We start from the raw sequence: 12,572 nt of genomic DNA, 5'->3' as shown, positions 1-12,572 counted from the left end.
GGATCGGCTTTAGAGTGATGTCTATTGTTTCTGTATTAAATATGGCATACACTCAATTATGCTTTATTTGTCAATTTATAAGATTTGACAATGTGCTCTAGAAAGAAGATACTTTTAATTCACTGTTAAAGTTAAATATGCTAGAAATATCCATTAAGGATGATCAAACAATATACATTTAAAAATGTTGGAATAGTTTTTCTGTTTATATTGATCACAGCCTAAATATTTCTATGATGTTATCAAAGACACCATAGACGTGTAACTTTTTTTTGTGAAATATCTGTAAATTTTGAAGTGTGCGTTTTAAGTTTCCAAATACTTTTTGGGATGCCTATATACAAAAATACTGTTTAATGCAGCATTTGTTAACTGACTGCAGATAAATAATGCTAATACATGCTAATAAATGGGCAGCAAAGAAGCCACTAAGCAAGTTTCCCTGGTTTATGGTCATGTTAAGTGTCGTGTCTGGCAAATATGCTCCAATGTGAAGAAGGACAAAGTGGACCCACCTACGACTCTCTGCAGGACGTCATTGACAAGAAGTCCTTCAGACCTTCTGTCAATCTCAGTAGCCCCACCATAACCAACATCTCCTTCACTCTCTATGCCATCTTGGGAGTGGTGAGTCAGTGCAGGACCAGCGGTATGTCTCTGGTTGTGTAAACTGTACTTGTGTCTAAACATCTGATGCTTATTCTGTTTTGCAGAATGAAAAAACACAAATTCTCACCACATTTCTCTGGCTTAGGCTGGTAGGCATGAACACTAAGAGATGTTTGAATGATCACCTGAATATTTTGAAATCCTGTTCTTCAATCTTGTTTCATTATAGTACTGGTTCCATGAGTTCCTGATTTGGGATCCAGAAGCCTGTGACGGCATTACGAAGATCTCTCTTCCTGTCAAAGATCTCTGGACTCCTGACATTATCGTTTATGAGTTGTGAGTGCCCTCCACTGAGGAGGTTTGGGACTTGTTTGGGGTTTTGTACTGCTCTGAGGAGAATTAATGAGGTTTCACTTATTTAAGTGACAACTTAAGTAGATTTTTCCAATAATGTATAAACATTGATTTTACTGTTCATCCGGGTACAAGCCAATCCACATCAAGTACAATAACTATAAATATTGTCTATGTAGTGTGACCATACGTCCTCTTTTCCCTGGACATGTCCTCTTTTTGGTCCTAAAAAAATTTGTCCGGCCAGGATTTCTTAATCGGCCAAAATATCTGGGATTCAGCTGTTTTCTTTATCCCGCTTACGCTGAATTTCTGACCATTGCTTCAGTAAAGTGTTTCGCTCCTGCAATTTTCATGTGTGCACTCTTATTAAACGTTCTAATATTGTGTATAATTTTGTCACATCAGGGAGCCACTCTGTTACGAATGCACACAGGAAACGAGAGATCCAATTGCAGTGTTTTAATGGGGTAATCCACAAGCAAATCATGACATGGTGAACCACAAAAAATCCAGGATCTCCAGCTCCTTCATCTCCCACTCAGGCACAGGGTTATCCAGGCAGGCATTAAAAAGGTCTTTAAGTGCCTCATCATTGTACCCCAGCCCCACTGCCATTGTCCAAAAGACTTGAGACAAACCACACACCTCACTCCCCTTTTAACGTAGGGTGGTTAGGTTCGACAGTCTCCCCATCTGCTCCTCTATGGTGGTTGGGGAACATATACAAAATCCCACATTGCTGGATCTGGGCATGACGGAGTACTTCTGTTTCAAATGCAAACAGGAAACAGAGATCCAACTGTAGTGTTTTAACGGGTAATCCACAAGCAAATCCAAGACAGGCAGGAGGTCAAAAACAACGAAAGCAGTCCAAAAAACGAGAAACATGAAAAACACAAGGGAACACGAGAAAGCCGGGTGACTGAAAACAAGGACTCCATGAAACAGATAGAGACAGGCTGGTTTATATGGACAGGTGCAAACGATGAAAGTGGGACAGCTGAGTGCAATTAACAGGTGTGCAATTAACAGTGATGAATGGGACAAAGGCTTGTGGGAAATTTAGTGCCTGCAGTGGGGTGGCTATGGGGAATTGAGACCACTAGTGGACACCCAGGGAAAAACAGACCAGACACTGTGATACACTCTCAGTATTCGGAGTATGTAAATCTCTTTTGAATGAGTGTTCACGCTGTTCACTTTCACTGTCGATTTTGTGATCACATGCACTCTGTGTAAAGTGAGCACTTCTTACAAGATCAGATATTTGTCAATGAGTTCAGGATCTGTTGAGCAGCAAATACTCCAGTTTGGTTTTGTCAGTCATCTCTCTTTATTCTTTACCTTTGATTAGTCAAATCTGATTCCTGCAGTTCTTTTTGGATGCAGGATTGCCAAGTCCACATTTTTTCCACAGAATTGGGCTGCTTTTAAAGTGTTATTCCACCCCAAAATTTACACTGTCAAAGTCCAGAAAAGAATGAAAGACATAGTTAGAATAGTCTATCTGCCATCAGTGATCCAACCCTAACATTATGAAGCGACGAGAATATTAATGGTACACAATGAAAACTAAAATAACGATTTTATTCAACAAATTGTCTCCTCTGTGGCTCTCCTCATCACCGTAGTGCCATTTTGGAGAATATGAGCTGAACACAAGTAGCATATGCCCTTCTGTGTCAGTAGTGCTGCACAGATGCGCTGATTTTGTTTAAATCAAAGTGTAAATACACTGAAAAAAACAGTATTCATTTCATTAACAGACGACAACTAAAAATATTTGTTAACAAAAAAAAAACTGTGATGAAGAGGAGACTTTGGCGAGCTTAAACTAATATCTGATGATAAAAATTATAACTAAATTATGCCACATCTTAACAAGACAAGACAGAACAATAATGTCATTTAAGGTATACCGGACATTCATAAAATACCATATAGGCCATTTTTTCCCTCAAAATGTGCGTCCCTGTCATTGAATTGTAATTGGATAAGGAGCGTTTGCATATCTAGTCTCAGTATGGCAGCCGCAGTGGATGGATAGACTACCATAATGCAAACTAGCGATCTGAAACAATGACCTCAGCAGCCGAAGGGGTATGAATAAGGTGATTTTTCCCATGAGTCACAGTTTGTTGTTGTCTAAGGCCCTGTCCACATGAATGCAATCATTTTTAAAACCACAGCGGTGGTTTGGCCGTGCATCCTGCCAGGGTGAGGATTTTCAAAAACTCGGTGTTATCATGTAGACAACGGAACCAACGTTTTTGGCTTGTGATGTCGAAGCCAGCACTGTAATCTCCACCTACTGGAAACTTTTCAGGCTTCTGATTGGCCAGCATGGCTTTACGGTTGAGATTATATTGCCACCTGTTGGCTTGTCATGCTCTTGAAAGTGTATCGGTCTCGCACACTTCTTCAGTTCTCATATACAGCATTTGATCAGTTCTCAGTGCTCAAATACACACACAGCAATCCAAGACCAAATGTCTATTGAGTATCTCACGTAAATACAGTTATGGATTAAGTGAATGTGAACAGGTGACAAAAATGGAATGACTTTAAGTCAACTAATAATATACTAAAACTATGAAAGACTCAAATGACTAAAACGTGACTAAGACTATTAAGCATTTTAGTCTCGAGATAAAGACTAGGACTTAATCCAAAATGCTTGTCAAAATTAATCCTTGTGTTGTGGCTGACACAGAAAAGAGTACGCTTGCAGATATTTTCCAAAATGGTGCTACAGTGATGTGGAGAGAAAAAGTCATTATTTTTGTCTTCTTTGTATACAAAAAGTATTCTCGTTGCTTCATAACGTTAAAGTTGAACCACTGATGGCAGATGGACTATTCTGACGATGTCTTTCATACTTTTCAGGACCTTGTAAGTTAGTTGGCAGTCTATGGGACAGTCACAAGCCTCCCGGTTTTCAACCAAAATGTCTTAAATTGTGTTCCGAAGATGAACAAAGGTTTCGCGGGTTTGGAACGACATGGTGATTAATGACAAAATTTGAATTATGGGGTGGAGTAACCCTTTAAACCATGCTTCCGGCTTTGCTACTGTTAGGACATTCTAGCTTACTGCTCTGCACTTTGCTTCTTATTTCTGTACTTTTCTCTGATTTTTCTAAGATTTTTTACTTCAGCAGATCAGCACAGTGCTCAAACAACAGATTTCTGGCACAAATGCTAAAACTAAAAACTTTGGGAAATGAATAATTCTACAAAAAGAAGACTTTACCTCCCACTGCTAACAGCTTACATTCCTGAGACGGGATAACAACTGTCTAGATTCAAACAGAAGAGAGAGAAAATGCCTCCTATTGGATCTACTTGTTGCATGAACTGCTGCAAACTTCTATAAAGGATTGTGATTCTTGAAACAAAGTTACTTTCTGGACTTCCAAATCAGACGGAACACTCAACAGACCGTAGTCAAGGACCCTCTCAGCATACAGCCAGTGAGTCCCATGAATCTTCTGAATCTCAACAGTTTAAACCAAGTGTAGAGGAACAAGCCGAAACTGATACACACTAATCGTCGGCACAAACAGGGAGCGAGACACAAAGGAACACGAGATATCAGATTGTCACGAGTTTCTCGTATTGCTGCCATAGCTTCCTCTACCCTAGATTCGACTATGAAAAGGCTTGTAAATACTGGTATTCTAACTCCCCCTGTACATATTGAGAACAGATTTGAAGCATTAATGAATGTGGGTGAGGAATCCCCAAATGTGATTAAACATGTGTCGGACCAGCCAGCAGCTAACACCGCTACTAACAGGTGCTCAAGGTCGAGCAGACAGTGGCTTTCAGCTCAGAGCGCAGCCGAGCCAAGGACTCTGATAGTGGGTGACTCTGTTATCAGAAACATCCGTAGCAGGACTACAACAACATGCTGCCTTCCTCAAGTAACGGTCTCTGATGTGAACAAGGAACTTCAGAACATTCTGATGAAGCACAAGACTACAAATCGAATCATCATCCATGTGGGAAAGAATGATATTCAGAAAGAGCAGTCAGAACTCCTTAAGAAGGACTTCTGTGAACTCTTTGAAACACTTCGAAGACACAAAGTTCAGTCGTTCATCAGTGGACCACTCCCTGCAAGGGGAACAAATATGTTTTCACGGATGCTTGGGCTGAATACATGGCTACAAAGATCTTGCAGTATAAAAGGGGTGAATTTCATCGACAACTTCAACTTTGGACATCTTTTCTGGGGCCATAGACAATTGTTTAAACCGGATGGCCTCCACCCAAACAAACTTGGTGCTAGAGTGCTTAATGACAATATCTACTTTTCCCTCTGACATCCTTCAGCAGAGTGTGTCAAACCATTCATCACACACACACACCAGGTCAGAGTCATCATGTGGTTGACATATCCCACAAGGACACTGATAACACCTTGCAGCCACAACAAGCACTGCTGATAGACACTATCCTGGCTGAGCCATGCCCACAGAGCTCCTCACAGACTGACTGTGATATATCACAGGAAAGGGAAGCTAGGACAACATATCACAGCCATCGGAAAACACCAGAGACACAGCCCAGCTCACCGGACACATTATCAGCATGTGCATGGACCCACCCACAAAGGTGGACACACTCTAGACTTAATCATCAGTAGGGGTCTAAACATTTCATCCATTGTTATTAAGGACGTAGCACTATCTGATCAATTCTGTATTTTCTTTGATATATTGATCTCTGCTACCACTGAATCTAGATCTGTCTCTGTCAGAAGGAGATGCATAAACGAGAACACTAGTGTACTATTTATGGAGGCTATATCTTTAACACCAAGCATTTCTGCAGACTCTGTTGATATATTCTCCTTGATTCCTTCAACTCATAAGAATGATATTGATGATATTGCTCCAGTAATAGTCAGTAAGAAAACAAACAAAAAAATCAGTTTGGAGAAGATCGTCAGCAGTTCAGACTATGAAAAGACAATGCAGAAAAGCCAAGCGGATGTGGCGGAAGACGAAACTTTAAATTCACTATAGCATCTATAAAGACAGCCTTCATGCTTTTAATGTGAAACTAGCCACAGCCAGACAGAACTTCTTCTCAGACCTTATAAACAACACTCATACTCTTTTTGCCACTGTTGAGAGACTGAAAAAAACCCCCAAGTCAGATTCCCAGTGAAATGCTCTTTTTTTGATGAGCTTTGCTTCCTTCTTTTCTGAGAAGATCATCAATATCAGGAAGGCGATTAGCACATCCTTAAGTAATGCAGAGGTCAGACAGATTCGGCCACAATATCAAAAAGATACTATGTCTATTTTTGAAGCAATTGATAGCAAAATTCTGGAAGACAGTGCAGCACCTAAAATCGTCAACCTGCTATCTTGACACACTTCCCACACCTTTTTACAAAAGTGTGCTTAACTGCAGATGTTTTAGAAGTTGTGAACACCTCACTTCTTTCTGGGACATTTCCAAACTGCAGTTGTTAAGCCCCTCCTGAAAAAGAGCAATCTTGATAACACCATTTTGAGAAATTTTAGACCAATATCTAATCTTCATTTTATAGGCAAAATTATAGAAAAGGTAGTTTTTAATCAGATGAACAAATACTTAAACTCAAATGGATACCTGGACAATTTTCAATCTGGTTTTCGACTGCATCACAGCACAGAAACAGCACTCATTAAGATAATAAATGATATTTGCTTAAATTGTGACAAAATTGGTGCTGGTATTGCTAGATCTCAGTGCTGCGTTTGACACTGTCGATCATAACATACTTCTACATAGACTGGAAAACTGGGTCTGGCTTTCTGGGATGGTACTCAAATGGTTCAGATCATACTTAGAAGGGAGAGGCTATTGTGTGAGTCTAGGAGAGCATAAGTCTAAGTGGACGTCCATGACATGTGGAGTCCCACAAGGCTCAATTCTTGCACCACTCTTGTTTAGCCTGTATATGCTAAGTCAAATACTGAAAAAGAACCAAATTGCCTAACACAGCTATGCTGATGATACCCAGATTTACCTACCCTTATCGCCAAATGACTACAGCCCCATTGACTCCCTCTGCCAATGCATTGATGAAATTAATAGTTGGATGTGCCAGAACTTTCTTCATATATATTCTTCACATTTTCATCATATAAATTGCAATCAGTAACAGACTACAATTTGTAAGTAGTCTACCCAGCACTGTGATTTTGTTAATCTTAACACAACACATCACAAGACGAAGGCATTAGCTAACACATCATTAAAGCATTAAAAACTTATGATAAGAGTTAATACATAAAAACATGAACCAACAAATTCTCAACTTCTGTCAAGTCTTTGTCTTTATTTAAATACATTTTTTTAAGTTTGCATTAGAAAACTTTAAATAGAGTGATTATAAACCCAATGCTTGGACAGTGACTACTAAGAATATGCGTGATGAACATCTGTAGTTCGATTCAGCCACTTGTTAGAAATTGCCTTTTTTTAAATAACAAGGGGGTTTTACTGATGTATTTTATGTGGTAGAATAAACTGAAAATATCTTGAGCTTGCGTTTAACCACAGACCTTACTTTAGTCATTTAAACAAAAACCCCTTCAAAAACCCATCGCCTTTGGAGGTGCTGGATTCTTGTTTCCGGGTTTTGGTCTAAAAATGCATCATCCCTCCCTGCAATACTCTGTAATGCTATAGTTATATATATCTATATTGTTAACAGGCTTTAGCTGAAAAGGGGGGTACTTTCATGTCTGGTGTCACTGTGGACTTTTCAATACAAAAAACTGTAGAAATAATGACTTCAAAAGATTTAAAGCATTAAATATAACCCGTCTTATACTGTTGCAGCTTTCGTCTTGTTTAGGCCAATTCTGTAAATTGAAATGGACTATTTTTGTCTTAGAGGAAGCTTTAAAATAATTTATGCTACAAGTGATTTCTAAAAATATATATACATATATATATAATTTCAACTCTCTCCCTCTCTTTTCCCCTTTTAGCGTGGATGACGATGTATCTCAGGCCTGTCCTTACGTGTATGTGAACCACACGGGCCACATCCGCTATGACAGGATGCTGAGGCTGGTTAGCGCTTGTAACCTACAGATCTTCAGTTTCCCTTTCGACATACAGAACTGCTCTTTCACCTTCGGCTCCTACATGCATACCAGTAACGTCTCCTCTTTCATTCCTCTCCTCATTTCCTGCCATCTCAGCGCATGCAGTATTTGTCATGAAAGCATTTTCCATTCATGTGTTTCTGAGTTTTGTAAAGACCCACTTAATCGGTCTTGTTAGTTTCTGTGGACTTTCACATGCAGTAATGTGAAGTCAACATATGGCAGTAAGAGAATATCAGTTTTTCACACTAAATGACTTTTGAAATAAATCTATTTTGCCCTAGGAATGAAAAAGAGTAAAATATTTGTATTCCACCCTGTAATCCATGTAACCCCTTCAGTAAAGGACGTCCGTGTCAGTCCTGCCCTGTCCTTTAAGGAGATGACCGTAAACTCGAAGCGTTATCTGCAGGCCAGTGGAGAGTGGGAGCTGGTGGATATCTTGGGCGACACTGACATTTTGAAGTTTGGAATAGATGAATGGGACATCATCACTTTCTGGGTAAGAAAGAGACAAAGGCATAATGGGTGTGTAATAGTCTATGTTTAGAAATGCATACTGAAATGCTACGCTGTTTCCTATTGAACGGTTATGTTATATGCTTATGGGATAAACTAGAGTTTACGGATACTGAAGCATGATTTGATCTCGCTTATTGAGCTGCACGAATAAATGGCGCTTCAGCCCGCCAAAAGAGGTGGCACCGACTGCCATGTAAGTCTGCTCTGAGTGCCATTCATCAGAATTTTCTCCTTCAGCGCAAAGACCATCTCGCTGTGGAACAGCCTCTGCAGCAGGAAGGCACTTCCTGCATGTGAGGATCAGTACCCCTCATCTGCAATAAGTGGTTTGGTCTTTTTAAGAAGAATGACTCTAAAATTACTGACATCTTAAGATTCAGAGAATTGGGTGTGCTCCGGAGAGGATCCTGGCACCCTTCTCCCCAGTGTGTTATCACGGAGTGGTGCGGAAAGTGAACTGATTCAACATCCTCACCAAGGCTGTGGAGAATCTCAGCTCAGCCGGCTCCAGAAGAGCCTACGTCCAGCGCTTAGATGAATGATGCTCATCAATGTGCTGAAGATAGCACTGGTTATTCATTCACCACACTGACAATTCCTGCCAGAACTGAGACTCCCGCAAACTTCGGGTTACAAGTCCAACCCTCAAACCATTAAGCTACGACAAAAAAAGAATGAAATCATAATTAACAGAGCGGTGACAACTCTGTTTTGCATCACTGTTTATCCACCGTTATTTAAGGAGCTGTACACAGCAAACAACTCTTAAATGCTATTAAGCGTGCTATTAAAATTGAGCCACAGGTGGCGCTCAAGTACCACCATGCTGGCTATGGACCCGCTGATTGCCTGCACAATAGCCAGCATGCTAGTACTTGAGCACACCTTTGGCTCAATTTTAAGAAAATCAAGGATGCAGACCAAATCACCTTCCTTGACTCCCCTGACTCCCCTACAGGGTTAATCGGCCCTGCCATGGACGAATTTTACAAAACACTGCAGCACAGAAGTCACCGCAGGTCAGTGTAACTTCATGCCTATGAGCTCCAGCTGGGCGGCTGGTTCAGGTAACCAGACGGCTTCATCTTCCCAGCAGCCTGCAAAGCCTTCTCTGTCTCCAGCTCAGCCTCGACTAAAATCAAAGCACCCTCAGATGGCTAAACACTCATTCTCACGTTCCAGTTCCCAATCTAGCTCCGGGCAACGGAAGCACTGTTCACCCTGGGCCTGTCCTTTTCACTCTATTCCAAACTATTGTTGTAATAGCAGACTTATTTACTTAAAAGAGCAGTACTGCTAAAGTCAGGTTTCTGCCCCGTTTGGCGACCTGTCACTCAACAGACTCGGACCACTTGCCACCTGGCTCTAGGCTTGGAAAGCCATCCCAGACGTGTCAAATTGGGTTCTGCAGGCCATAGAACAAGGTTACTTGCTCGCAGACCACCTCGCTTCAGAAGTATTGTTAAAACTTCAGTACAGGATAACGATTCTTACTTTCTCCGGTCTGAAGTGCAAAGTCTTTTAGCACAGCAACGTTTAGATGCAAACAGCAAGACTTCCTTGTTCCCAAGAAGGACACTATTTCTTGTTCTTAGGACTGCAGTTTGGCTCTAATAATTCTGACCTTTTATCCAGCAATTTGGTTTTTTTTTTTTTTTTACTCAGAATTCAGCTTTTCTCTCTTTATTTCTGACATGTAATAAAAATGTAATTGCATTTTTTAACCCACAATTCAGTCTTCTTGCAGAATTGTGTCTGAGATAATTATTAATTTGTGGCGACATTGTACAAAAAAGTCTGGCCACAATTCAACCAAATTAAAAAGAGGGAACAAAGTCTTCAAGTCTTAAAAACAAATTCTTTATTTATTGACACAATATATTGTGTGGTTCCATAAATGGTGATATTCCCAAAAAATTAAATTAAATAAATTCCAGCACTTTAAGCTAAATGTGTCAGTCCAAGTCGTCCTGTTCCCATCCTGCAGGTGGTGATAAAGCGACGGCCGATACTGTACGTGGTGAACCTGATCATCCCCAGCTCCTTCCTCATGATCATTGACATCCTGTCCTTCTACTTGCCGCCTCACAGTGTGGATCGATCCTCTTTCAAAATGACCCTCATTCTGGGATATACAGTCTTTCTTCTCATTATGAATGACCTGCTTCCCAGCACTGCTAATGGGACACCTTTAATAGGTCAGTTAGCCACAACACACCTGTATGGAACAATGTGTGAACGTCAAACAACGAGCATTGGTCATAACACTCAAGAGCGTAAAATAGGTTACTTTACTATTACTCCAGTGTTTCCCAACCCTGTTCCTGAAGACACACTAACACATTTCCAAACTCTTCCTCCAGAGAGCTTGGAAAGGGCATTAACCAAAAAGATTCACAAATGTTCTTATGTGGTATTATATGAATTATGTGAACACTCGTTTAAGTTTCACATCTCTAAAATTTGGTTTCATCTCCTTAGGTATTTATTTCTCAGTGTGTCTGGCATTCATGACCATAAGTCTACTGGAGACGGTCCTCATTACCTGCGTTCTCCACCATAATTCAATGAAATACAGGGAGGTGCCACACTGGGTTCAGGTGCTGGTGATGCGCTTTATTGCTCGACTTATTTGCTACAATTTCCCTGAAGACCCTTTAGCCAAGATAGAAGGGAAACAAGAAACCAATCCATGGGTCATCCAGCCTTCAGAATCAAATTCCAGTCAACACAAATCCAGTAATGGTGAGACAAGAATAGAAACTGATGCTAACTTTCAAATCAAAGGTGTCCAAACCTGTTCCTGGAGGGCCACTGTCCTTTGGAGTTTAGCTTTAACCCTAATTAAACACACCTGAAGTAGCTAATCAATGTCTCCAGATTCACTGAAACTTCCAGACAAGTGTGTTGGACCTGGTTGAAGCTAAACTCAGCTAAACTGTTGGTCCTCCATGAGCACGATTGGACACCCCTTGTTTTAGACACTAAATGCTTGCTTTTTTTTTTGTCCCCTAGCATCTGGAGCCATGACACTGGATGTGCCTGAACTCAGACAGATCAGTCAGGATCTTAGAGAGATGAACACTTATTTGTCCATTCTACGAAAAGAAGACCATCTACAGAACCAGTGGTGCCACGTGGGCTACATCCTGGACTTCCTTCTCTTCCGCATTTACCTGTTGATAATCACAGGATACGCACTTGTAATCATATGCATGTGGTGCATTTGGATGAACCAGTAGAAAAAGTACAGGGCTAACAGAAAATATATGATTAAATATATAAAGTCTGTTATCTCAGAATATTTATATTTATATATATTTATATACATTTATATACTTTTGGTTGTTTTCCCATGTACACTAAAGCAGAAATACATAGAGAGTAGAGAATGACCAATATTGCTTATTAGCATTTTTCCATGTTTAGATATTGGTTTTGTAGTGTTAAATCGACCAATAAATGGTTCAGTTAAAATGCATTTTTATTTTAGTGAATGTAGTTAATATTTTTATTATTAGTGATCTTTCTCATCCACCCAGAATTAATCAAAATTAACTTTTTTTTTTTTACCCAACCCATGGATATAACCGTGATCCACACATCACAACCGGCCAGGACATGTCCTGGAAAAAGAGGACCTATGGTGACCTGATTAGAACCAATACCGATTATTTGCATCTTTATGTGCCAATAACCGATATGCAGAGCTGAATTATTTGTGACCACAAAACCACACAATCAAATTCACCACAAAACCAGTCTTAAGTGTCAATTTTTCTAAATTGATTTTTATACATCACCTGAAAGCTGAATAAATAAGCTTTACATTGATGTATGGCTTGTTAGGACAATGTTTGGCAGATATACAACTATTTGAAAATCTGGAATCAGAGGGTGCAAGAAAAACATCTAAATATTCTTAGCAATGCATATTATGAATCCAAAATTAAGTTTTGATATA

At 40.0% G+C, this 12,572-nt stretch overlaps 1 pseudogene; it reads left to right on the top strand.

Annotated features, from left to right (window-relative positions):
* On the top strand, positions 1-12,095 carry LOC127943167 (5-hydroxytryptamine receptor 3A-like; annotated as a pseudogene).
* The last annotated feature ends 477 nt before the right edge of the window (positions 12,096-12,572 follow it).

This window comes from Carassius gibelio, chromosome A22 (genome assembly GCF_023724105.1).
Source record: "Carassius gibelio isolate Cgi1373 ecotype wild population from Czech Republic chromosome A22, carGib1.2-hapl.c, whole genome shotgun sequence".
NCBI lineage: Eukaryota > Metazoa > Chordata > Actinopteri > Cypriniformes > Cyprinidae > Carassius > Carassius gibelio.
The sequence above is the reverse complement of the archived record's forward strand: the minus strand, read 5'-3'. Positions and strand labels throughout refer to the sequence as shown.